The sequence below is a fragment of the Bombus huntii genome, unplaced genomic scaffold (assembly GCF_024542735.1).
Source record: "Bombus huntii isolate Logan2020A unplaced genomic scaffold, iyBomHunt1.1 ctg00000057.1, whole genome shotgun sequence".
Classification (NCBI taxonomy): Eukaryota; Metazoa; Arthropoda; class Insecta; order Hymenoptera; family Apidae; genus Bombus; species Bombus huntii.
In genome coordinates this window covers 612,708-627,318 of record NW_026099318.1, presented here as the reverse complement: position 1 = coordinate 627,318, position 14,611 = coordinate 612,708, and the positions used below count along the sequence as shown (strand labels likewise).

Here is a 14,611-nt window from a genome sequence, read left to right as displayed (position 1 = left end):
ATTCTGTTTAGTTGATCTCGGCCCATGTGTTCGTTTTGTGTGTGTATTTTGGAAAAGTGGGTGCCGATGATGTCTAATTTTTCTATTGTTTTAGATATTATGAAGGTACCCTCGGTGTCTTTGATGGTGTTGTGTATCGTTATACCTGCTTCTTGGATGAGGGAGGCATTTTCTGGGGGCAATTTGAGAGGTGGGATGGGGTTTTGTTCTTTTGGTCTCAAGATTTGATTTATTTGTGGGAACATGTTTGCTGAGTCGTTTTTGGAGATGTTTTTTATTTTGTTTGTCCAGTAATGGTTTATAGAATTTGCGAATTCTTGTTTCATTTGCGCTTTTATTCTGTATAGTAGGTACTTTAGGAATTCTAATTCTTCTCTTTTGTCGTAAAAGGCACCGGAAAATTGTCTTTCACGGTGATCTTATTTAATTCCCCGTAGATGACGCAGAGATGCATTTTTTATTCTTTTTCCGCACTAATACAACAAGGGATTGCGTATGGTGAATTGCTTGGTCTGATCATTTCTTTCTCGTACAAATCGTCCAAAATTGAAAAATCGGCCGATATGCCGACAGCAATGTCGCCGTTCGGCCCTCTTTACGGAGTAAGACCAGCCTCGCCGTCCGCCACGCTCGTGGGTAGACTCCCTCCCTCAGACATCTCGTGTAGAGGCGCCGAAGTTTGACAACGAGATGATGGCGTACGGTTTGTGTGTGTGTGTGTGTGTGTGTGTGTGTGTGTGTGTGTGTGTGTGTGTGTGTGTGTGTGTGTGTGTGTGTGTGTGTGTGTGTGTGTGTGTGTGTGTGTGTGTGTGTGTGTTAGTTAGTTAGTTAGTTAGTTAGAGGAGGTAGAACAAGAATTTTCGCGTTGATGGATTGGATAAGAATGTGAATTTTCGTTGTTTGATATAAATTTATTCCTACATTTGCCTTCTTCTTCTCTTTTAATTTCGCTATAGTAGTTTGCCGTTAGAACCAAAGCTCAGTCCATTTACTACGATGGTTTCTATTGCCACAATTTTCTTGCCCTTCGAGTTTAATAATCGAGGATGATTCCAACGATCCTCTCTATGTGGGGTTCGTGTGGTTTCGCAAGCCTTGGCCAAAGACGGGCAATATTTTGACAACAGTGGGAGGAGGAATGCGAAGATCAGTGGGTGTTTGAGTAGCTGAAAACACCGTTCGCACAAGCCGACACAGCGGACAACCCCTTTGTTTAAAGTTTAAACAATGATTCTATCTTCAAAACCGTTCACGAAAATAAAACGAGATCGATGATAGGAAGTTCTAATTCGATTCTCGAGGGCAACGAAATTATCAGAGAAGAAGGAAATTTTCAAAATTAATTTTCTTACCTTGAGGAGTAGGTGCTGTCTGGCGCCATTACCTCAGCTGCTCCGGTGGTCGTCGATGTTTTTGTTGGGTTTATTACTTGAACTCGAATATAGTTTACTATCAACGTTTACTTTATTTATCTATTTCGATACAGACTGAACAATTTACTAACTGGATTAATACCGCAATTACAATGCCCGTTTCTGTTTAAGCGATGAAATGAGGACTTCAAAGATAAAATTTTCTTTTTACTTAGTCGCGGCTCTCTTTTCTTGACCGAAAAACTAAAGACCCCGAAACGCAAAATACTATACAAAATTTTTAAACGCAATGATGAGCGCAATAACGAACGTAGTAACAATGAACACAAAGAGTGAACAAAATAATAATGAACCGTAATAACAATGATCACTAAGAATGAATACAAAAATAATGAGCACAATATGGTACGTAAATTATAATGAGCACAAAGAATGATTAAAATAATAATGAGCGCTGCGCTATGTTGCTACGCTTATTTATAATGCCATCCCCCACGGAGTGGTGGTCCACTGGGGCTTCACTTCCGTGGGAATCGGGATGTTGCAGTTTGGGTTTCCTGAAATCGTACGTGAGACTGTCTTCTCATATCTATGATTCTTACCTCTGAATGAAAATCGACGCATCATAATAGTGTGATGCTGGTAGTGAACATCTTAAGAGAATCTTAGTTAGCCTAGGCCCTGTTTTTAATATTTGATTTCATTCGACTGCATGTGGCCTTCTTTCATCTACTGGCCGTCGGTTTTTCGTAATCGCCACGCAAGCACGTGTTGCCGTACGGGTATATGTGTCGCTATCGAGTTTTACTGCCTCGGCTCCCATTGTTGGCATAACATACGGTCAGCGTTACAGTTACGTAATTATTTCATTCTAACTACTTCTAGTTAATTATGATTGCGACAATAGATCATGGGAGTTGTGGTGTCTTCACAAGAGATACCCTGCTTTCTCCTATGGGTTATTTACATTTTCCATTTCTGCTGCTATATTTTTATTGATTGTAGTATAATTTGACATTAATTGATGTACGGTACAAGGAGAAATGAGAACATTCTCCCATGAGAATATTATATGTTTTACCAGTTTATATTTTTTAAATGTTATATTTTATAAATTATATACATGCAGAAAAGATATGAAAGTTATAGAAGGAAATCTAAATAGAATCTTGTTATATTTTTTATTGATTACTATTAAGGTGTTTTGAAAGCAAAATGATAGCTTATACGCAATATTTTATTGTTTTACTTCTCATTAAATTATGCAAGTAAATCAGTTAGTCAATCAAAGTAAGACTATATATACATTACTAATAACTGTAACGTCTTAAAAATTACAAAATTCATTAATGGATATTGAAACATGGTAACATAATCCTTAGAAAGGTCTGTGAAATATAACACAAGGGTGAGCAGAGAGCAATCGCCGGTATCAACGAATGCCAAAGGATATGCCAAAATAGTAGGTCTTATTAAACGATCTTTTATTAAACGATCAACGCTTTTGCAACGATGTAAACATTTGAAACATCCAACATTGAAACGCTGAATATTTCTCGCCTCTCGCCGTAGAGAAAAGCTATAGAAATTACGAAAGTACGTATGCAGTGTAGGAAGTATCGAAGAAAGGATGTATTTAGTGATGGAAAATAATTTGACTCGAATACGTTAGATGTTCCTAAGAATCATGCAGTACTAAACCATTATTCAGATAAAAGAAAAGGAGAAGAAAAGTGGAAAGATTAGAAATGATATACTTGCGTTGCGAACTTTGGGACGGAAACGGAAAGAAGATGCGCATGATACGTTTAGAATATGAACATGTTGGGTAGTGGAGAAATGACACTTATAGATATATGGAAGGAAAAAAATAATAACGGATGGATTCTTTCGTTCGTGCACTTAAATCAGATGATCATGTGGTTAGTATGAATTTCTGTAATAACGTCATTGGAAGAAATGGAGTTAATTATTCCTGCGCGATATAAAACGCAGCATACGCCAACCTCCTAATTATGGAAATTTTCATCACTTTATAGACGAATATATTTGTATGATTTGAATGTACAACTATCTCTAAAGAAATTACATGTAGAATTTTAGCATGTTTCTCTTGGCATAAAAATTGTGCAATATGATCAAGCAACAGTGATATAAAATAATATCACGTTACAGTTTATCTGAACGAAAAAACGAAATATTTACTTGTGTAATATTCACAAATAAAACTATGCAATTACCAGAGATATCGCAATCGATCGAACATGTTGCACGATTCAAAACAGTTTCTTAAAAAAAGTTGAAAGAAGTGTTGGTTTATTAGATCATGTGAAACAAGAAAGTATTCACATAATGACAACTCCGAGGCTCTACTTCCTAGGATTATAGGATTTGGAGGTGCAGTTCTACCCCAGAAATGCTTGTAGAGCCTCTTCACCTCCCTTGCCTCTGGCGGTTGCCTGCCTGGTTCTAAGTAAGCCAAGTCATTGTTAACAATTACATCGGCCAACATCCTTGGACACATTTTAAAGATCTCCTGACAGCATGCGTTGACCCAAGATGACGGCATGCAGATAGGTTGTGTTCGCTTCGCTTCGTACACTGTCCGTGTGTACAAACAGTACGCCACGAATGTAATCCAGATGTCTTCACGTGGGCAGACGCCACCCGCCACCCGCCACCCGCCACCCGCCACCCGCCACGAATGCAAGCATGGTTTTGCAACCCTTGAAAACGCAAAAGCCTGAAAAAGGGGCAGAGTGGTCAACCCCTAAAGATACTAATATAAGCGCTACACCGATAAAGCAAAACAGCCCAGAAATCAAGAAGCGGTCTGATGAAGAGAAGGAGGATACTAAAGAAGAATCGCGGCCAATACCCGACATAAGGGAACGAGCTAGCGATATGGAAAAGAGGGTCCTACCATTCTGCCACGACCCGAGCAACAAAGTTAACAAGGGCAAACCGCAACGATAATGCGTTACTTTAAGGATATGAGAGGATTTGTGGAGAATCTCCTGCTCCACAACTGTCATCTAGCCGGAAGGCTAGAACAAGCAAAAAGCTAAGAATAAGGAAACTGCGATATTAAGCGCTGTGAGTAAGTCGCTGGAAGCCAGCAAGCGGCTTAAAACGGCCGTTAAGAAAACAACGAAGGCCGAGCCAAAACAGCTCTCGTACGCGGAAAAAGTGAAGATGGCCAGCAATAAAGCGGACAAATGGCGGTAAAACCACCGAGAAATGTGGTTATAATCCGGTCGGAAGTTGAGGATGGTGAAATAAGAACCAGCGGAGAAGCGCGCGACGCGCTATTCACGCTAGTAATCCCCCGTAAAGGGGGAATACAAGTCACAGCAGTTGAAAAAAAAATAAGCGACACCGGCCTAATCGTGGAAACGACGAAGGACTGAAGCCGGAAGGACTGAAAGCGTTCACAGAGGATGTACAGAATACACACATAACGTACGGACATTCGGAGAAAAAATAAAATAATCAGATGACTCATGCGAAAAATCGTTCTTCACATAAGTGGATGAATATCTGAAAAATATTCGAAATTCGAACATCTTACACATGTTCGCACATTTATCGAGAAGTGAGTTGTGTATTATACAATTTTTCTAGATGTATATGTTTTTTTGTCGCATAAATGTTATTAGGCCAGTTGCTGAACAAGAGCATAAAGATTCATCACTTTGAGCAGAGGCATATGCTTGTACGAGTTTAAAATAATCTTCTTACCATTGAAATCTATCCATAGTTACGCTATAAATTATAATACAATTTGTATATTGTATTTGTATTCAACAGTACATCTCAACTGAACAAATGTATCGCGTAACAACTATTTATCACTAAAGCGAAGATGTCTAACCCAATCGAATTTTATTGTCAATGTTAGTATTATTTTAGAAATGATATAAATAGTAAAAATGAAAAGTAAACAACTTTTAATTCTCTGATAATTTAATAAGAGGAGCATCTAACGCTCCGTTTCTCTCGATCTGTTTAGCAATAATTTTATTCACTAATTTTTCGAGAGCTTCAAATATGATCTCACTGCGCTCAAGACTGTCAATAGACAACGTGCAGAGAAAACTTTGGTGCCTCATCCGTGAAATGCTGTCAAAAAGGCTTTAAGTGAAAACATACATACATGCCTGTATGAAAACTGCAACTGCTCATGAATTCAATTTCGACTCGGATTTGAGAATCCTATAAGATATCATTTTAAACTATACTAAATATATAGAGTACGCTGTCCCGCGTATCCTGAAGATATCTTTAAAATGACGGTCCTACCAAATTAAATTCAGACTGTTTTCTGAAACTGCTTAATCAAATGATGCATTGATTTATTTATAGTAGTAAATGTGGGCGTCAGAAATTTGCTCCGTCCATTTGAAAGTCCATCGAACTCGGTCTATTTATCGCCGTTACGAAACATATATACTCTAGTAGGAACATTCCTAACACGATAATGCTTAGAGGAAAGCACGCCAGAATCGCTGTCTCTCAAATCCATTCAATGAATAAGAGACGAATGAAGATGCGTATTATAGTTATATGCAAGTATCCGTAAAGTGGTGTGAGACGTTCGAACAGGTTTGTTCGATGAAAATCAGCTACATACTCTGTTCCGGGTGAAGAAATGAGCCGCAAGTGGAAAAGGGTGAAAAGGGGAGGGGAAATAAGGAGAATACAAAGAGTTGATGAATGTAAGGAATGGAAGCTGAATCTCAAAATAAAGAACAAGAAAAAACAAGCTACTTACGATTACACGATTGCTAGTCATCTGTTCTCGATGACGATTGCCTATACCACCGCCCTTGTTGAATATTTTAGCAGTTCTAGTATATTTGAGCATATTGTATTTATATTTCGATGCACACTACCTCTTCGACCATTTATTTCCGTGATTATGACTGAGGAACAAACAGAAGATACTTATCGTAAATGAAATTTAAGCAAGAAGGAACTTTTTGCGATGTTAACTCCAAATGAGAAAATATGTATATATCAGTATGGATCATGACCTGCCTATTTTTACATTAAATGTTTTGAAAAGTTGTATTTCAAAGCATGGCATGGTTTTCGTCGAAGGAAATCGTTTTGTGGAAGGAAATAGTTTCAAATAGTGAAAGAGCAAAATTATATAACTCCGAAAGAATAATATAATTTAACATGAAAATATTAAAAAACTGAGTACATCGAAATATAATAGATATTTTACAAGGGAAGTAAAAATATAGGTAAATAAATATAAGTAAAAAAGTATAAGAAATCATTTATTTTTTCTAAAATATATTTTGTATGGCGCGTGCTATCATTTTGTTATCTCAAATTTATCTTCTATTTATATTTCTTTACATAATTTTCACAATATATTTATGAATTAGATGTATTTTCATAACCTACTACTAGCGTTCTACTAGCGAGTTTTCGCATGCTCAATGAGATATGTAGTATAGGAAGTGCATAAATATATATTTTTTATGTATCTTCAAACACGAACTAGAATATCGAGCATGTTATCATTTTCCTGTGGATTGTAAAATGATCAACCGTGGTTGATAAATTAACAAATTGTAAAAATTTGTCGATTTGTAGTACGAGTGCGGAGTGCGAGTAGTAACGATAGTGAACACACAATTGAATACCCAAACGACAAACTCCTGAGCTTTATACTTATTTTTACGTGGGTCCAAACTTTATCGATTCGATATAGGCTCCGACCGCTCTGGGTTATTTAAAATATATGTCGGGTTAAGATCGGAATTTTGGGCGCGTGACAACTCTTCGCGTGGACTAGCCAATGTATGTCCCATTGTATCGGCACCTCCGAGGTAACCTCACACGTGGCTAGGCCCGCTCTCGAGGCCGCATGCCGCCACAATCACACTTCTCGGAAAACCCATACAACCACTCGTCAGACCTCCGTTAGGCAAAACGTTTATCTCGTGACCGTGGCTACGTTCGGCGACCAATTGTCACCTCGAAGCCAATCTCGCTATCACTAATTTTAAACAATTACAGCTATAATAAAATCTAGGCTAAAGTACTAGAGGATGTTCCGAAAATTTCCAAGGAAAGGCTTCGGCTTTCCTTTCATCTCCGACATATAGGTAGAGAAATAGGAAAGGATAGGGGAAGACGTTTGGATATAGTGGATTTGAAGTACAATTTCATTCGCAAAATATAGCGAACCAAGAAAGAACCGTGGAAAGATTTGGACATTTGTGCGCTTCATGTGACGCTGGAGAGAAGAAAAGAAAAAAGAAACGAGAGGGAAGAGACCAAAAGAATGAAAAATAAAACCTTTCTTCACAAAAGACAGAAAAGATTCACTATGCATATTATTCGCTTCGCCTTATCGTTATCCACGTACGCACGCACGCACGCACGCACATTCACGGTTTCACCTTATACACTTGTTGTGTACTATCGTATCATTTTACCGACCAGTAGCGGTTGAAAATCCTATGTACTGTCTACCTCTCACTCGGTCGCAGATACATCGTTGAAGCCAGTTTAGACTCTAGCTCTGTTTAGACTCTAGGATATCGCGCGGGAATATACGCGCTTTTTCTCATACCTATAGAAATGTTAACTCAAATTTGGCGAAATTACTTATAATATTTATATTGATATTTATTTGATCTATTAGAATCGTTTTTAGATTAATATTTATATAATATTCCATAATCCATACAATGATTTTCCTCAAGCAAATAATAATTTAATATTTTTTTAAATGTGTGATATCGTCCAAAACAATCGCTTCTGTGTAATGGAACATTGCAAAATTTACAGACAAAACATATTCTACTTCTTTTCTTTTTTAATTGTGCAAATTCTACATTGGGGTTTTGGGGCTTTTTTACTCCGACGACTAGACACTATGTTTATAAGTTTATGTTTTCCGAAATTTGATAGTCTTTGTGGGTGATCTAGTCTGGATGATCTGCTTGTCAGCTCATAAGTGTTTGCTGTACTAGATATTTCTTCGTCGTTTTCCTTTGATCCACAATCTTCTATCCACGAAATTATCACTTTTTGCAGGAAATTTTTTATATGTATTCTTATTCTATGGCCCATAATCATTCCCGTTGGGGCCCCGGGAGCATCTCCTTTCGTTCCCTCGTAGTGGTGATCCCCACCGCTTGCCCTTCACCGTCGTTACTTCTGAGGTGATGGGCGTGATAGGTATTGAAGGAACACTCGAATATGTTTAACAATAAATATTTATTAACAAAATATATTCGGTGAGTATACTTGACGTAAAACTCGCAGTTATTAATTTCGGTTCGCGGTTCGCGATTACAAGTTCGAACTCGGGTAGATTCGGGTAGATACGATTCGATATGCGCTACGAGTTCGGACGATGATTGCCTGAGATGTCGAGCAACTCGGACCAGTGATTGCTGCCAACTATCAACTATCAATTCGGACAGGCGTCTCGCGACTGACTCCGTCACGATGATGCTGGATAGGAAAAACTATGATGGGGTGTGTCTAAGGATACGAGATCATCGGATTCGTTTAGGAAAGCGTTGGTTCGGAAAGTGAGGGAAGTGGACGTCGTTGTTAATTGACTAAATTTTGAGTTGGTGGTTGGAAAAGGATACTAACCATCCTTGAGAGAAAGATGCTAGTAGGAAGCGTCGTACGTGAGAAAAGCAGATTTCCCGTATCTTCCCGTAGTAGGTGGTAGATTTAGGGACTATTGGGATAAAGACTGTTTGTCCGTTTGAAGGACCTTAATTAACAAAATCCTAAGATTTGTAGCGTTCCCTTAGGTTAACTGAAAATATTCTGTAAAAATGTATCGGCATCTGGCAATCATCTTGTCTTGTATAGGGTCTTTGTGTAACGAGCCACGGGACAGAAACCGTTGGAAAGTTTGCTGTCGAGTGTCGCTACACTTCCTTCTGTTACTGCCCTCTTAGTACACATTCCTTGGTCAGCCGTTCCACCGTCTTCTGGAGACGACTGATCTCACTCTCCAGAAAGCGCATCCTCCTCCGCAGATATGCGCTGTCCGCGTGTTCATGTCCGTGAATCGGTTAGCTGTCCTTCTCGGTCCCTTCTCTTTCATCCGATTCCATCTTTATATCCTCTTTCCGCGCGTCGTCGCCGCCAACGGCACCGTCGCGGATGCAGAGACGGCAGAGATCGTCCATTGTTGAGCCGACGGCGGAGGTGGTGGTGATGTCACGTAAAATAACAAAATAAAAAAGGAATTTGAGGTGAAAAATAAAAAAAGAAAACTTTATTTTTTTTTTCTAACATCAATACACTTTACAATCTACCTCCGAACTCTAGGCGTGACTTTCTAAGACTGACTCTTATGATTTTACTTTCGATCGGATCCGATTACTTTCTTTTGTCATCCCTCAACATCCTCACCGTCCATGCATTTGTTAGGCGTCCGCGATCGTTGCCACGTGCTCTTTCTTTTAGAACCTTCGGTGGAAGGACCGTTGGGATGTTGATGGTTCATTAGGCACTTCAGCGATATACATTGTCGCCGAGTGCCGCCACATCTTTATCTCTATCGTCAGTCCGTCGGATTTGAAGTATGCCGGTCGTGACAGTGACCACGTGCGCCGTTGGAGTTCAGCGCTGGACGCTTTCGCCCTCCATGAGGCCAACCTTGACCCAGTAATCTTCCGGTATGATCGCTTGCCGAGCGCGTTCACAACGGTCGAAGAGGAAGAACACGATGACATTTCGTCGTCGAATTGTTGCAAAAATTCCAACTCTGCGTTATTTGTAAAAATCTGTTTCTGCTTATTACTTACGAGAAGAATGGAGTTTCCATACATGGATCAGTTGACCAATAGTCGTAGAGAGCATTCATTTTTACTTGTCTCGTTAGAACTGCTAGGCCTAAAAATTTCTTTTTTTCTGTTCATTTCTTTGTTTTTGATGTAATTTTGTATTTATCTATAACTTAATAATGATACCTATTCGGTTCTCTCACCAGATACTCATTAAAAGAGTCATTTCCAATGAATAAATTTGCACTGCCTAAAACACATTCTGGAGAATTCGGCATGATTTTTATGTCGGGATGTCGTGGGACGACGACGCACTCAGTGCACTCCGCCTGTTTTCTTTTTTTTTTTTTTTGTACGTGGAGAAATACTCGTGGACACTCCACCTCTGCGGCAGCAGCAGAGCAGCGTCGGTCTCTTACCGACTAAAACTCCACGGTGGTCATCCTGAAGTGAATTACTAACAGTGCACTCCTTGCACTCCGATCCTCTTGATCGAGCCAACAATGCAAATTTCCCTAACCGATTAATTTGTCGCTAGGGGAGGCCATCGCCCCCGAGGAGGCCGCGCGAAGCAGATCTTCGTCCCTCTCGCCCAATATGTGCTAATAATGGGAAGAGAAACACGGAGACCATAGGTGTTTTCTATGATTGAAAACACCGTAATTAGCACAACGTTTCGGCTGCGTCAGATCACTAGTTAATGCAGAGAACGGTCGTTGTGAATCCAAAATGTCTTGGGCAAAATCCGCGTTAATCGTGTGCTTGATATTCTTGTTCGTTGATTGTAACTGCCAACGGATACTTTTATTCCGATTTCAAATATCGTACAACTGCGAAGTTATCAGAGAAGAGAATATACAAACTTTAAAATTCTCACCTTAAATGTATGCGGAGTCAATCGTGTTCTATTATACAATTCGGCGGTTAATCGAACTTTGGCACTTATTTCGCTTGGGCAACCTTCGTAGTTAACACTTATAAATTTCGTTTGAAACAATTATTCGAGAGATAACTGGCAGAGTGACGGTGTAAACACTTCTATCGAAAGATGGTAGCTCTTGTTAATACATATAAATTTCTACTAACTTGATTCCGATTAAGACAAACTGTAGTTAATACTTATAGATTTCAATTGAGACAGACTGACAGAGTGGAGGTGTAAACGCTTCAATTGACCAAATGGTAACTAACTTGTGACAAAATGTGAATATCGTAATTGCTAGCTTAAGCTGAGGTTTCGTTTTTTTGGTTGTCTTGTTTACGCTGTGTCTTAATTTCTCATATTCCCTTTTACCTGAGGAAACGCGGGTGCTGCTTATCTTCTGCTGAAGTTTCGTCTTCTTGATTATCCTATTTACACCGCTTATTGCATAACCTGAAGCGTCTGTCGTAAAGTTAAAGGGTTTGGAAAGATTCGGACATTGTAGAATAGGTTTTGTCATTAGCGCTGTTTTTAAATTGTTGAATGCATTTTCCTGATTCTCCGACCATTTAAAGGGGATGTCTTTGTTCAATAGTTGTGTTAATGGTTTTGCAATTTTGGAAAAATTAGGTATAAATCTTCGGTAGTATCCCGCTAGTCGCAAAAACTGTTTGATATTTTTTGCTTTCTTTGGTCGTGGAAATTTCGATACGGCTTCGATCTTCTGTGGATCGGGTTTTACACCATCTTCACTGATTATGTGTCCCAAATAACTTCGTGTCGTAGGAATTCGCATTTATCGGGTTGCAATCGCAATTTGGATTCCTTTAGTATTTCCATTAACTCGTTAAATTTAATTTCGTGTTCGTGAGGAGATCTTGAATAAATCACTATGTCATCCAGATTGTTCTCAGAGAGTATAGTTTCAAAATTGAAATAATCGTTCTTGCTCAAGATTTAATGAATTGTCTGGAATAAAACAACTCTATCAACTTTCGATCTATTTCGTTCACAATTGTTCGCTGTATCAACCAGTGATTACGGTGTTTTCAACGCAAAAAACAAAACATATCTTAGTAAATAAAATATAAGAATATAGACAAAATCACTCCAATAAAATAACACCCGCTGGGAACACATTTAGGCATATATACACACATGAACAAATAAGGCACTGTTACCAAGTAAAGTCAAAATCCACACACGGAGCATCCGGATACATCTCACGAAACCTATTTAAACACCATGAGAGTACGTCCGGACAAGTACCCCCCTGACCTGAGGAATGGTGGCGTAGGTAAGCCTCCAACACTTGATCAGGGATCACCTCCCAAAAACGAACCTTGGCACAGGCATCTGTATCAACCACTTCGATCGAAGGAGAACTTGGCGGTAACTGAAGGATGTCCTCATCGGAGAAGGTTAGATCAATAACCAAAAGGATCACCGAGACTCGACGATGGGGCTGGAGCCACACTATTGCTACCCTCTGTGGAAGACGATCCCTCCAGCCTCCTTAACCTCTGCCCACGAGCTTTTGCGCCGCCACGACGACCACGTTTCCTAGAACGTTTCGGAGGAGGTTTGAACGGCCTACGACTTTTTTTCTTCTTCTCACACTAAAATAAAACACACAAGTTTAAGAAAACGAACAACAATACGAAACAGGATGAAGTCAAAACAAATTAAAATAATACATACTTCTACAGCTTCAGACATATCAGTATCCATGATCCAACATAACCTGTATTCATAAGGGAAAACATGAAAATGCAATAAACAAAATCGACACTATCAATCATACAAAATATCGAATAATCAAACACTATCAAAATCACTTATTACTATGAATTAATGCATATTATTACCTAAAAGGAAAAACTAACCTAAAAACTCGCCAAGCAAATCAAACTCGCTAAGCAGAACAAACTCGCCAAGCAAATTAACAATTATTACAAACTACCACTTGGCGCCACCTCCTATGGAATGACGTATTAAAAACTTGCCATTGGAATTTTAATAATTCTTGGGGAACATAGGAAATAGAGCGTGTTACACGTGCAAAGACTCGACAAACACTAAGTTGCCACACGCCTTGTACGTTTCATTGACATGAGCAAGGAAATTACCAAATACATCACAAATGCAACCTCAGCAAGGGCAAAGCTGCCACGTTCGCCTGGCACGTTCCACTGGCATCAGTAGGGAAGGCCTGGGAAGCATCGCAGACGAAACATCAACAAAATACGAGCTACTACAATATCTACATTTTATCACGCACCTCGTATGTCACTAACACCAAACGAAACATGAGAAATTAAGAAGACGAAACTTCAGCAGCATCTACGTGTCTCAAGGATGTGGAAAATTAAAAATAGCGTAAACAAGATAATCAAGAAGACGAAACTTCAGCAGACTCCGTGTGTCCAAAAAAAGGTGAGATAATCAAGAAGACGGAACTTCAGGCGGCGAGGCGAGGTTCTCAAATTCTTTAATTACTATTGTAGGTGTGATAAATTCGTAATCTTTCGATGTGGTATTTATTATTCTTGTATATCCTTGTCCCTTATGGTTCTTCGCACCTACATTACCAAAATAGACTCCCTTGATTGGCTCGATTTTGGGAATAAATCCCTCTTTTATCTCCAGATTTGTAATGTTAATCGAACATTTGTAATGGTACCGAACTTCGTTTCCGCACGATTATCTTTTCTCTTGTATCGAAGGGGATATAAATATTTCCCCACTTATATGTTTTCGCTCGTAATCCAAACGAGCCTTGTATCCTGCGAAAAATTCGGATCCTAAGATTCCATCTTGATCGATCAGCAATGAGTCAACTACGTGAAAAATAACTTTTTTTTATAAATATTATTATTAACGTGGAGGAAATCCGCACGGACACCAGGTCGCTTCTGGGGAAAAGCGGCGTGGTAATGCCGGACTCCAACCTACTAAAACCTCCACGCTGACCGTCCCGGCAGCGGTCGAATAGGAAGAGCATGACGACATTTCGTCGTCGGATCTCACCGCCCCGCCGCGATTGCGGCGTCGCCGCATCCCATCCCGTGAGGGTCCCGGGCCGACGGTCATAACGTCGAGTTCCTCCAACCCTCTCCGAGACCCCCCAGTTCGTGTGTCCCCTTCGCCAGACGCATGAGCGTGTTCGGGGGCCTGGCGGCCCACCCCCGGACGGTCACGGTTGCTCGATGACGACTCGGGGCCCGTTTTACAACCCGCGGCTGCGCCGGTACTGTGGTATCCCTCCCCTGCACTGTAAACGATTTTTTGGTTCGTTTCTCTGTCCATTGTGATTCTGAAGTCGCCGAGGTCGTCAACAAGGGTTTCCATCCTGGTGCCACTCACTCTTTCGCACCCTGCCCCAGCAAAGGCCGGCGCAGGGTGACGGGGAGCCCCACAAGAAGGTGAGGTGAGTGGTCTTGGCAGATACGGGCACACCAACTTCTTCGAGGTTCTTCGCACCGGATCGGCAAACCGGCGGGGGCCGAAGACGTCGACCAGTCACCACCCGG

At 40.1% G+C, this 14,611-nt stretch overlaps 1 long non-coding RNA gene across 1 annotated transcript; it reads right to left on the bottom strand.

Moving 5' to 3' along the window:
- Positions 1-12,473: 12,473 nt before the first annotated feature.
- On the bottom strand, positions 12,474-14,527 carry LOC126875765 (uncharacterized). The gene is made up of 3 exons (XR_007693655.1): positions 13,360-14,527; positions 12,780-12,822; positions 12,474-12,697 (listed from the first exon to the last, which is right to left on the bottom strand). It is a non-coding gene; the product is annotated as an uncharacterized LOC126875765 (long non-coding RNA).
- Between the last annotated feature and the right edge of the window lie 84 nt (positions 14,528-14,611).